Below are 12,662 nucleotides of genomic sequence, written 5' to 3' on the forward strand. Positions count from 1 at the left end.
GTACCTCGTCTTTGTCAGCCATGCTCATTGGACGAGTGGAATCCTCAACAGAATGCAAACACCAGTGAATAAGAGTAGGTACGAGGGAGAATGGGGACAGGGTTACAAATTCTCTCAGCGGCTGTTTTCCTGAACAAATAGCATTTTGAGGTAGAATCAGATACAGACTTTGAATGCTTCGAATGAATGAAACATATAGATCGAGCTAGTAGGTCCTAAGAAAATACTAGATAGTGAGCTAGGCATATCATTTGAGTGAAACATAACACAAACCCTAGATCTGACGGAATCAGATGCGAGGAAAAACTACAAACCACATCCGCAATGGAAAGGTAAAAAGCTAGATCTAAGATATGCAGTAAAATCGGAGATAATTAACCGCGGAAGAACTCAACTCGAGAAGGAAGGAGACCCGAGTTTGAACCACACGTACCCTAACTCAGTGATGTGCAGCATCTACGGTGGTGCGGGGAAGAAGATGTCCCGTGGCGCGCGTGGAATGACTCCGGTGACCTCTTTCCGGTAGTGAAGAGGTGAAGGGGTTGTCAGCGTCGAACTCATGGAGGAGTACTGCAGCGAGGGTTTCAGCGGAGAGGAGGCGAGGAGAAAGAGAGTAAAGTGGAAGGAAGGAGCAGCGCGGTTTATATAGGCGGATGGAAATAACCGCACGCAAAGGATTTTGATCGAATGGCCTCTAAGCAGAGACAATTGCGATTCAAAGGTTAGGATGGACTGGAAGATGATGTATTGCATGTGGCAACCATCATAAAAGATCGTGGTCCTGACTTGGGCAGGAAACCCCAAATTTTGGATGGCTTTCGCCAAAATAGATTAATGTTCAGACCGAATCTTAATCGTGGTCAAGGACACGAGATGAAGTTTCGTTCCAGATAAAAATATGAGCATTTGCAATGGAACAACATAGACTGGAAGAGATAGAACAGTGGGAAAACAGGGTCCTAGGCATTTTACTCAGGCAGAAACAGAGCGCATGAGCAAATAGCTATGAGAGAAATGCATTCTGATAGAAACAAAAACTATTGATCTAAGAGAAATCCAATGAAAGAAAATTGTGTGGCGTAACCCACCGTATAAGAACTGTATGACCCCGACCATCGCACAATTATTGTGGCACCCAGTTAGTCTAATTCTTCGTTAATGTATTCACTCTCAGAAAGAAAATTTCACTTTGTCAAAATTTTCAAACTCTTCGAGTGTTATGCACCCATTCCTTCAAAGATGTGGAAGTGTTAGCACGGCCGAGTCCAGCTTACTGCACGTTTGTGAAGTCTAGGATATTTAGCTCACACCATAACGCATAGAATTGTTTCTCGTCAAGAGGCTTGGTGAAAATATTAGCAAGATTGTTTTCGGTCTTGTCACGATTGATAATGATATCCTCTCGAGCAACATGATCGCGAATGAAATGATGTCTGATGGTAATATGCTTCGTGTGAGAATGCTGCACATGATTGTGTGCAATTTTGATGACACTCTCATTATCATAATATAGAGGGATATACTTGACCTTGATGCCATAATACTTCAGTGTCCGCTTCATCCACAATAACTGAGTGCAACAAGCACCAGCAACAATATATTCGGACTCAGCCATAGACAGAGATACATAATTTTGCTTCCTTGATAACCAATAGACTAATGATCTACCAAGGAAAGACATGCCCCCGAAGTAGATTTCCTATCAACCAAGTCAACAGCCCAATCTGATTCTGACTATTCAACAAGATCAAACCGCGGTCCCTTAGTATACCAATAACCTAAGGTTGGGGTGTGAGCCAAATATCTCAGAATGCGCTTGACCGCTTGGTGATGCAATTCTTTCGGTGCAGCTTGATAGCAGGCACACATGCAAACACTCAACATAATGTCAAGTCTGGATGCGCATAGATAAAGAAGAGATCCATGCATCGAACGATAAGCTTTCTGATCGTAATCCTTACCGTACACATCTGCATCCAGCTTACCATTTGTGGGCATTGGAGTTTTATAGCCCTTCATTTTGGAATCTTGCATTTTGAACTTCTTTAGACAGTCTTTCAGATATTTCTCTTGAGAGACGAAAATGCCATTTGCTTGTTGACGAATTTGCAGTCCGAGAAACAATTTGAGTTCACCCATCATAGACATTTGATATTTATCGGACATCATTTTCTCGAATTCTAAGCCGCAAGCATTGTTAGTACAGCCAAAGATAATATCATCCACATAAATTTGACATACAAAAAGATCATTATCAACAACATGTGTGAAAAATGTGTGGAAGTGCAACTAATCCCTGGGTGGTTTTGGTAATTCTTAACAACATATAGTTCATTGAACTAATACTCTTTCAAGATGATCATTTTAGGAAGTTCAATGATAGGCATGGCATGGACTAGAGATGTGGACCCCTCAAAATGCTAAGGACACATATTGGCTCAAGCTCAAGACTCTACATTTCCATTTTAGTGATCCAAGATTGTAACAGCCTGGATTTTTGCCCTTTTCATTTTTCCTTTGATTTTCTTGGATTTCCGATTTTGTTTTGCTTTTCCGTGGCTATGTGGTTCTGAAACTTGGGAAGATCATGTCTTCCTAGGTTTTATAGTGTCTTGTCACCCTCTTCATCATCCCAAGATCATGCCATTTCCATCCTTGACCTAACCCAATATTATTTTGTTGGGAATATTCCTTTTCTGATAAAGGAATAACCCTTAAAACCCTAGGTTGTGAAGCAACCTATATTTCTGTCACTCCTAAAATCCCCAAATAATTATCATAAATTGTTTGGGTAATATATTCCTCAAATATGGCAAAATATTTCATTGCCATGTTCAAAAATAATACTCCAATAATTCTTTTCCTATTCTGTCCTAAAGGGCACTTTGCAAAGGAAGTGCTATTTATCTTTGCCCATTTGAACCCAAACTTCTTGGACATCGTTTCCTGTCCAAATAATTGACCTGTGCCAAAATTCAACTCAATTTGCCTAGTAAATATTCCTGAGCAATTTTCCAAAGTTCCTGTCTAAGGGAAGTGCTTGTGAAGGAAGTACAAGCTAGGCATATCCAAATGAGTTTAAATTTTGCAAGGTCCTTCCTATTATAAAATTATGACTGTCCACCAAATATGAGCTCATGCAACTTATCTATGTGAGCCCAGCCCCAAATCTTAGTTTCTAGTCAGATTTTCAGTTTGTGAAGCAACTATATTTTATATTGCTTCAAGTGAACTGAAACTTTCCCAGGACATTCTTCTACCTATATCAACTCCCTCCACCAAGTTTTACCTCAATTGGTTAACCCAATTGCCCTGTGTAAATTTTCCAAGTTTCTGTCCAGAATGAAGCTTTGTGAAGCAAGTGCCACTTTGGTATTTCCAAATGGCACGAAACTTATACAGCAGCTTCATATCATCATATAACCCCTCTATGCCAAATTTCATCTCACAGAAATCAAGTATGTGAGTTTCAGAAATCAAGTATCTAAACTCCTCCTCTTAGTCTGATTTTTGGTGATCAGCATCACCTTAGTGTGTGATCATCAGCAGATAAACTCTTTACCACATTACCTAGCTGGTTTAACCACATCAAGTTACAAACACCTTCTTACTGATTTAATTTGGAGCTTAGTGCAAATCTCCTCTTTGCCCCTGGACCGATTTATTTCCTCATTTTGACTAAGGGCACGACGGTCTATCTACCGGACATGGTCGGCCACGCCAAAGAGCGCCGCTTGCGCCAGTGCGCATGGTGATCACGCTTGCGTCATGGCTGAACGCGTGCTCTGGCTTGTTCCGGCCATTGTTCTTGTCTCCTCCCTCCTCGTCTCGAGCTCCATTCTATCCTGGAGCTCGCCCGTGCTCGACTGCGTCGCCCTGCATTGCTGCTTCGTCGTGGTTTGCCATCAATGCGCCACTAGAGCAGTGCCCGTGCCATGCCCAGCCTCTGACCTCCATTAGAGCACTGCTCAAGCTTGCTTGTGAGCTCCAGAGCCTTCTCCTGGGCTATATAAGCGTGCCCTGAGCCCTCCCGCAGCTCACACATCTCTCCCTCGCCTCATTTGCTCTCTGGAATGGCCCCATCTCGCTGGAGCTCACCTCTGTCCACCATGGCCGTCTCGGCCTCGGCATGATTCTGGCCAACCCGAGCCTCCTCTCGCCTCCCCTCCACGTGCACTGTCTCCCCCTCGTTCCACTCAGCCACCCCACCCACTTGCCCCCTCGCCTGAGTGCTTGCTTCACTGGAGAGCACCACCGCCTGCCTGTCCCGGTCGTCCTCCTGGTGCCCCCTCTCCCCTCCATACCTCTCCTGCCCGGCGGCCGTGCTCCCTCTGAACAGGTGCGCCATGGCCTCCCACACCCGCTGGTGGCCTCGGCTCGATGATACGTCTCCAATGTATCTATAATTTTTGATTGCTCCATGCTATATTATCTTCTGTTTTGGACATTATTGGGCTTTATTATCCACTTTTATATTATTTTTGGGACTAACCTATTTACCAGAGGCCCAACCCAGAATTGCTGTTTTTTTTTGCCTATTTTAGGGTTTCGAAGAAAAGGAATATCAAACGGAGTCCAAACGGAATGAAACCTTCTGGAACGTGATTTTTGGAACGAATAAGATCCAAGAGACTTGGACCCTACGTCAAGCAACTAATAGGGAGGCCACGAGGTAGGGGGCGCGCCTACCCCCCCCCCCCCCACGCGCGCCCTCCACCCTCGTGGGCCCCTTGCTGCTCCACCGACGTACTTCTTCCTCCTATATATACCTATGTACCCCCAAATGATCAGATACGGAGCCAAAACCCTAATTCCAACGCCGTAACTTTCTATATCCACGAAATCCCATCTTGGGGCCTGTTTCGGAGCTCCGCCGGAGGGGGCATCGATCATGGAGGGCTTCTACATCAACACCATAGCCTCTCCGATGAAGTGTGAGTAGTTTACGTCAGACCTTCAGGTCCATAGTTATTAGCTAGATGGCTTCTTCTCTCTTTTTGGATCTCAATACAAAGTTCTCCCCCTCTCCTGTGGAGATATATTCGATGTAATCTTCTTTTTGCGGTGTGTTTGTTGAGACCGATGAATTGTGGGTTTATGATCAAGTTTATCTATGAACAATATTTGAATCTTCTCTGAATTCTTTTATGCATGATTGGTTATCTTTGCAAGTCTCTTCGAATAATCAGTTTGGTTTGGCCTACTAGAATGATCTTTCTTGCAATGGGAGAAGTGCTTAGCTTGGGTTCAATCTTGCGGTGTCCTTTCCCAGTGACAGTAGAGGCAGCAAGGCACATATTGTATTGTTGCCATCGAGGATAACAAGATGGTTTTTTATCATATTGCATGAGTTTATCCCTCTACATCATGTCATCTTGCTTAAGGCGTTACTCTGTTCTTATGAACTTAATACTCTAGATGCATGCTGGATAGCGGTCAGTGTGTGGAGTAATAGTAGTAGATGTAGGCAGGAGTCGGTCTACTTGTCTTGGACGTGATGCCTATATACATGATCATACCTAGATATTCTCATAACTATGCTCAATTCTGTCAATTGCTCAACAATAATTTGTTCACCCACCATAAAATACTTATGCTCTTGAGAGAAGCCACTAGTGAAACCTATGGCCCCCGGGTCTATCTTCATCATATTAATCTTCCAATACTTTGCTTTTTTACTTTGCCTTTATATTATACTGCATCTTTGTTATAAAAATACCAAAAATATTATCTTATCATATCTATCAGATCTCACTCTCGTAAGTGACCGTGTAGGGATTGACAACCCCTTTTCACGTTGGTTGCGAGGATTAATTTGTTTTGTGTAGGTGCGAGGGACTCGTGCGTAGCCTCCTACTAGATTGATAATTTGGTTCCCAAAAACTGAGGGAAATACTTACGCTACTTTGCTGCACCATCCTTTCCTATTCAAGGGAAAACCAACGCAAGTGCTCAAGAGGTAGCACTCGGCCGGAGATGGCCGGAGCCGGCCGGCCCCCTCGCCTGAGCGCCCCTGCGTGGCCTCGTTCCTCCTCCGTTCCTCGCGTGAGCGAACAGAGGGAGGAAGACGACGTGCGTCCGACCCCCTCCTCCTGCCCTTGGGCCCCATGCGCCAGTGGCCCAGGCGACTATGCCCACGTGGCAAGTGGAGACGGCTTTCCAGAGTACGTCTCCTCTTTTCTAAAAGCGTATTCTGTTTCTACTTCGGTCTGAAGTACGTTTTCTAAGTCAGAAAGCATATTTTATCAAATCTGTTTCTGCCTTATCCACTCAGGGACCCGTTGGTGATAAAATCTTCATAGATTGGTCCTTCTTCCTCCACACCTCATAACTCCGCAACCGTAACTCCGATTGAGGTGAAACCAACGCTCACTTCTTCGTATCGTCGAGCTCTATCTTTTGGTAACATTTTAACTAGGTGTTCTCACAGTGAAAATGACCATTTTGCCCTTGCCTCTAATCAGCCCCCTCCAAGAGAACCGTCCGACGTTTTGTTCCGCGGCTTCACCGCACTTCTTCCTAGAGTTTTCGTCACCCCAGGAAAGCCACAATACCCACTTGCATGATAGTAATGCAGTAGCCATGGATTTCAACTTGAATATTTATTAAATGTTTGCTTGTTTAAAATATGATTATCATTGTTTCGGTAATGCTTCTAGATTAGTGCTTACTTTCTTGCTATGTTGTTATGCACCTGGTTGTCATGCCCTGCTAGTTGTTAATATTCCTTTCATATGCGTATGCTTGCTAGTAGTACATATTAATGTTGGTGATGGTCTTCGGTGCATAACTGCCGTGTGTCCCGAGTACAGTTGCTATGCATGTTCCATTGCATCCAGTTGGTTAAATGCTTGCATGATATTTATTGTTGATGCTAGTGGTCATGCTATGTTTCGAAGAAGTATGTACTTATGATGTTCATGATAGTCAGTATGCCATGCTTAGTTGGATATGATTCATTGTTGATATGGTGGATAGTTATGTGGTTCTCTCATGATTATGTTGATATCATGCTCATGCATTGTAATTGCATCATGTATTTTATCATGGCTCAGCATATTTGCATTCAAGTTTAACCGGATTAAATTGAACTTGAACAACTGTTGGCTGAGTCATGGTGCCACCATATCGAACTGACCAGTGCAACCACGCTTACCTGTATGGGAAGGTCCTAACTGGGTCTATTGTCGTCCCTCTCACCGGTGCCTCCAACGAGGGAAGGTTATGGGCGTGCGGTACCCTGGCCCGGTAAGCAGACATAACCTTTTGTGCCCGTTGTTGTTGTTATGGATCCAGTCCCCGTGAGGGACGGTCCTCGTGATGGACGTTTTGGCCACGACGGTGGTTGTTGTGTCTTTGGTAGACACGGGGCCATCCAGGACTAGCCCAGTGAGGAGTGAGTCAAAGTGGCCGGGGGAGTGTCATGGCAGTAGATCGGTTTTGTCGGAACGCCATTGGTCCACTTGAATGGGAGTACGAGGCCATGGGTTCCGTAGTGTGGGTACAATGTACTAGCCTCTGCATAGTGTATACTAAATCTATCGATAGCCGCGCCCGCGGATAAGGGCCTAGTTCGTGTCGGTCACACTATGAGTCAATAGTAATAACAATAATAATAATGTGCTCATTGAGGAGATAAGTTGGTTGTGATTGCCGGAATGATCACTGTGGTATCGAAGATACCGAATTGTTGGATATTCGTGATGTTGTGCGAGAATCGTGGGTAAAGATCAAGCTCCTTGTGGTCATTTGATGATTACTACAGTATTTTTTATACCAAGCTTGATTTGATCCTGAGATGATCGTGTAATGTCCGAAGTTGGTAAGTGATGCATGTAATGGTTACAAGGTAACCCGAGCAGAATAATGGTGCATGTAGTGTCATCATGTTGCATGCTAGTATCATCAGATTTATATGTTCATGCCATAATCATATTGTCCTAGCAATATTATGTTCATGTTGTTCATGCCATGTTATCCTGATGATCCAATGATAATTCCTGCTTAACCTGTAATTTCCATGCTGTTGTTTGTCTTGAATGCTTCTGGTCATTGTGAGCTTGCAAGTACATTCAATGTACTGACCTGGCATGTCATGCCAGTTTGCAGGTCATGCCTGGATTGCTCGCTTGTTTGGTGTTGTTCCCGTGTTCGTAAGCTAGGATAAACATTCCAGCCATTGCCCCTGCGGATTGGAGTCCATCATCACCGTTTGTTGTTTCGTTGCCAGTAGTTCTTCCGCTGCTTCGAGTAGTTATGCTGCTTGTATAGAGCAACCGTGGTTGGCGTAATGTCGCCGTGCCGATGTTATTCATTGTAATATCGGACCCTTGTATTCATATTCATGTTGTAATAGAGAGCTGGTTTGTTCTATACTAACAGTGTTGTATTCCAGAAGACTTCACCTCGATCTCTGGGGTGGAATACGGGGCGTTCCGGTTTTCTCTGAGCCGGGGTGCCATAGGCTTGGTATCAGTGCGGGTCTGGCTGTAGAGCATCCTAGTCCGCTGGAACGTTAGAAAATGGTAGTATAGGGTCTGGTTGTTGCCCTTGCTTGCTGCATTTGGTTGTTGTATTTGTTTGCTGCATATAGTCTTATTTCGGTTACCATTAACTCCTCTTTCATGCGTAGATGGCGGTCAACTTCCATGAGTTCAGTGCCCTTCCCTTAGCTCCCGATGCTGTTCCTATTGAGTTCAGTACCACTCCTCCACCTCTCAGCTTTGCCGCCCTCCTTGGAGACATGTGGCATAGCATTTATCCCCTCGGAGATCCACCTCATGATCAAGTATTCCAGCTTTCTGCTGGAGGAAGAATTCGGGAATACGTTGCTCATGTTCATCTGTCAGCCCCGATTCCTGTCGATAAGCACACCTAAAGTTTCCACGGTGGTTACGACGCTATTCCTGAGCGTGCCGTTCAGCTTGCCGCAATGGTAGGAGTCATCGGTCTTCGTAATCAAGAGAGAATGGTGCAAGAGAACCATGCTTATCAATATTATCCCACCATCGCCGAGAATCCTAGGCAAATCCAATTTCCCTCCATCAACCCTCAAGATGACCCGGCTATCCTCGCCATGTCTCGCTACATGACGGCCGAGTGTCTTCTCATTTCTGAGTTAGTCCAAGACGCCATTCGAGCCAGGATATTGCTTGATGTCGCTTTACCTCAGTCCCTACCAGCTTCTCCAACTCCCCCGTGTCGTCCATCCAGAGTTTCAGAGTCAGTGGTTCCACTCGCTACTCCCTTAGTTTCCTCGTCAGTTCAGGAGCGTTTGCTCAAGCGTAGGATGTAATCCTTTGTGTAGTGTTTGTGCATTTGCTGTAGCATCATGCTTGTGTGTGCCCGTGTGGAGCAGCTTTGTAGCTTATTTGTTGTGTGCTTTGTTGCAATAAATCATTTTCTCGTGCTTCTTTGTTTTGAATCCTCGGTGTTACCCCCTTATGGAAATTATTCCTCGACCGACATCGGATCTGAAGAAGCCGTAAGCTGTACATACATACAAGAAATTTAGTTAAAAGCAATGAGGTTTTCAGCTGACAACATTGCATTGCAAACATCCGTCTGGATACAAATTGTATTCTTATCAGACTTTTAGCAAAAAGTACCTGTCAGAGATACACTTTATCGCAGCAAAGATCAAATCGGAAAGAGGACAAAATTGGATCAATAGTGCATTTCAAGTCAAAGGTATGGGCTATGCACAATGATTGAATGTGCCATAAGTCACAATTAAAACATTGCGACCCAGAAGTCAGTCCAATTGCATGGTGAATTCAGTAAGGACAGTCAGACAATTCTTGTCATATAAGTAATCAGCTGTTGGGCTGACAAAAATGTATACACGTCATTCCATTCACCAAGAAAATTAGTCCCATCCTTCTCCACAATTTATTGACGGAGTATACAAAGACAAGGTTCCCAGTCTGCATTGGTAGGGAATGAATGGATTCCCATGCAAGATATTCAGTCTTCTCAATAAAATACTACAAAAGCTTCTAGCATAAGGTACCGAGTCTTCCCTAGCAAAGTCTTTAAGGGGGGAAGCTTATGAGGTACGATACCCCGATTTCCTCAATAACATATCCACCAAAGGCTTCAAGCATAAGCCATCCAGTCTTCCTCAACACGATATACCGGTGGTTCCCAAACATCTGCGACAATTTGGCCTGAAACAAAAATCGGTCAGAGGTATGCCTCGAGAATCAGGTATTAGTTCATTCAGTATGCTACCAAGTCCATGCAAGTCTCTCAAGGAAGAATTCACGGTACACATCCGACAACCTCACCGGTTATTCAAGAAACAAAAACCAGTGGGTGAGGCCATAATCAACGAGTCTTGAACGAAAGACAACACTGAGACAATAATCTTGGCAGTGATTATCCAGACCAGTCCCGCACAACCAACAATATGATGTTATTAACCCTGTCACTGTCCGGCATAATCCACAACAGTATTGAGATCTGTATAACCACATGTGAGCCGGATAAATATACCGAGGCTCAAAACATGAACGAGACCAAGGTATGATTGCCCGATATTGTACGTAATAGTATTCAGGGCCGCGAAATAATCAAGGATATATATAAGGCCCCGCTCGTACAGTTGAGAATCCAGATGAAGAAAGTAATAATGAAAGAGTAAGACCAATAATATAGGTATGATAGTTATTATGTGAAAAATGTGGATGCCCAAGACCGTCTTATTCCACGGCAAACCCAAGCAAAGATCCACCTAAGAGATATACTCCATTGTGGTAAGGACCTCATAGCGAGCAACCAGCTCAGTCCACAGTATGCTCAGAACTGTCAGCATTGAATACCCGAGTCTGTCCGGTCAGACCCATGGACATCTCAATATATTGGCCTCAACACCCGCGATGGAGCGTCGCACAGACTGTTATTCCCAGGGAGATACTGGCAAAAATGAAGAATCAGTGTGAAAACATATACTTTGAGGATTGTTATCTCTCACATAGGGGAAGCAATTAAAATAATAGCCTATGTGGATGGAATTCTTTGCCAAGATCACCGCCAGTAAAGTCTGTAAATCTTATCATCAGGAGATGTTGCATTTGTCTATCAGTAATGACAAGCGACAGTCAAACCTTTGGTACAACTTGGATACTCAAGACTGTGAAACCAGTCAAGATAAGTCAGAAACTCATGCAAGATGTCAGCATCTGTTAGCAAAAATAGATATGATCCACATCACTGTTTTGAAACCAGAAGGCATGTCTATATTCGAGGAATCCGATGCCTGGATAGAAGAGATTCTTTGTTCCACGGGAAGATATGTTCCCCAACCCCGTGGAATATTCTCGGTACTCGATACTAGAATAACATTTCCAGCAAGGATCAATATCAAGAAGGACAAGTATGTTCATACAAATAATATTTCGGATGCTAGCTCAACCAACAGATATGAAAGAAAATTTGAGTCAGTATAAACAGGAGCATATGAGGTACGTCCTGTCAGAATGTCAGATATAGCGAAGCAAACCACCCCACATCAAGACAATCAGTCAGATCCAATCCAGTGGAAATATAATAAATAAAAGAAACCTGAGTTGGAAACGGTTTCTTCAGGTCAGAAATATGATTTAACCCTGAGCAACCAAATCTCAAGGATGAGATTTCTTTAAGGGGGGAAGGTTTGTAACAGCCTGGATTTTTGCCCTTTCCTTTTTCCTTTGATTTTCTTGGATTTCCGGTTTTGTTTTGCTTTTCCGTGGCTACGTGGTTCTGAAACTTGGGAAGATCAGGTGTTCCTAGGTTTTATAGTGGCTTTTAACCCTCTTCATCATCCCAAGATCATGCCATTTCCATCCTTTTCCTAACCCAATATTCTTTTGTTGGGAATATTCCTTTTCTGATAAAGGAATAACCCTTAAAACCCTAGGTTGTGAAGCAACCTATATTTCTGTCACACCTAAAATTCCCAAATAATTCTCATAAATTGTTTTGGTAATATCTTCCTCAAATATGGCAAAATATTTCATTGCCATGTTCAGAAATAATCCTCCAATAATTCTTTTTCCTATTCTCTCCTAAATGGCACTTTGCAAAGGAAGTGCTATTTATCTTTGCCCATTTGAACCCAAACTTCTTGGACATCTTTTCCTGTCCAAATAATTGACCTGTGCCATAATTCAACTCAATTTGCCTAGTAAATATTCCTGAGCAATTTTTCAAAGTTCCTGTCTGAGGGAAGTGATTGTGAAGGAAGTACAAGCTAGGAATATCCAAATGAATTGAAATTTTGCAAGGTCCTTCCTATTATCAAATTATGACTCTCCACCAAATATGAGCTCATGCAACTCAACTATGTGAGCCCAGCCCTAAATCTTAGTTTCTGGTCAGATTTTTAGTTTGTGAAGCAACTATATTTTATATTGCTTCAAGTGAACTAAAACTTTACCAGGACATTCTTCTACCTATATCAACTCCCTCCACCAAGTGTTACCTCAATTGGTTAACCAATTGCCCTGTATAATTTTTCCAAGTTTCTGTCCAGAATGAAGCTTTGTGAAGCAAGTGCCACTTTGGTATTTCCAAATGGCATGAAACTTTCACAACAACTTAATATCATCATATAACCCCTCTATGCCAAATTTCAGCTCACAGAAATGAAGTATGTGAGTGTATCATCCAAATCCCTG

The sequence above is a fragment of the Triticum aestivum genome, chromosome 4A (assembly GCF_018294505.1).
Source record: "Triticum aestivum cultivar Chinese Spring chromosome 4A, IWGSC CS RefSeq v2.1, whole genome shotgun sequence".
Classification (NCBI taxonomy): Eukaryota; Viridiplantae; Streptophyta; class Magnoliopsida; order Poales; family Poaceae; genus Triticum; species Triticum aestivum.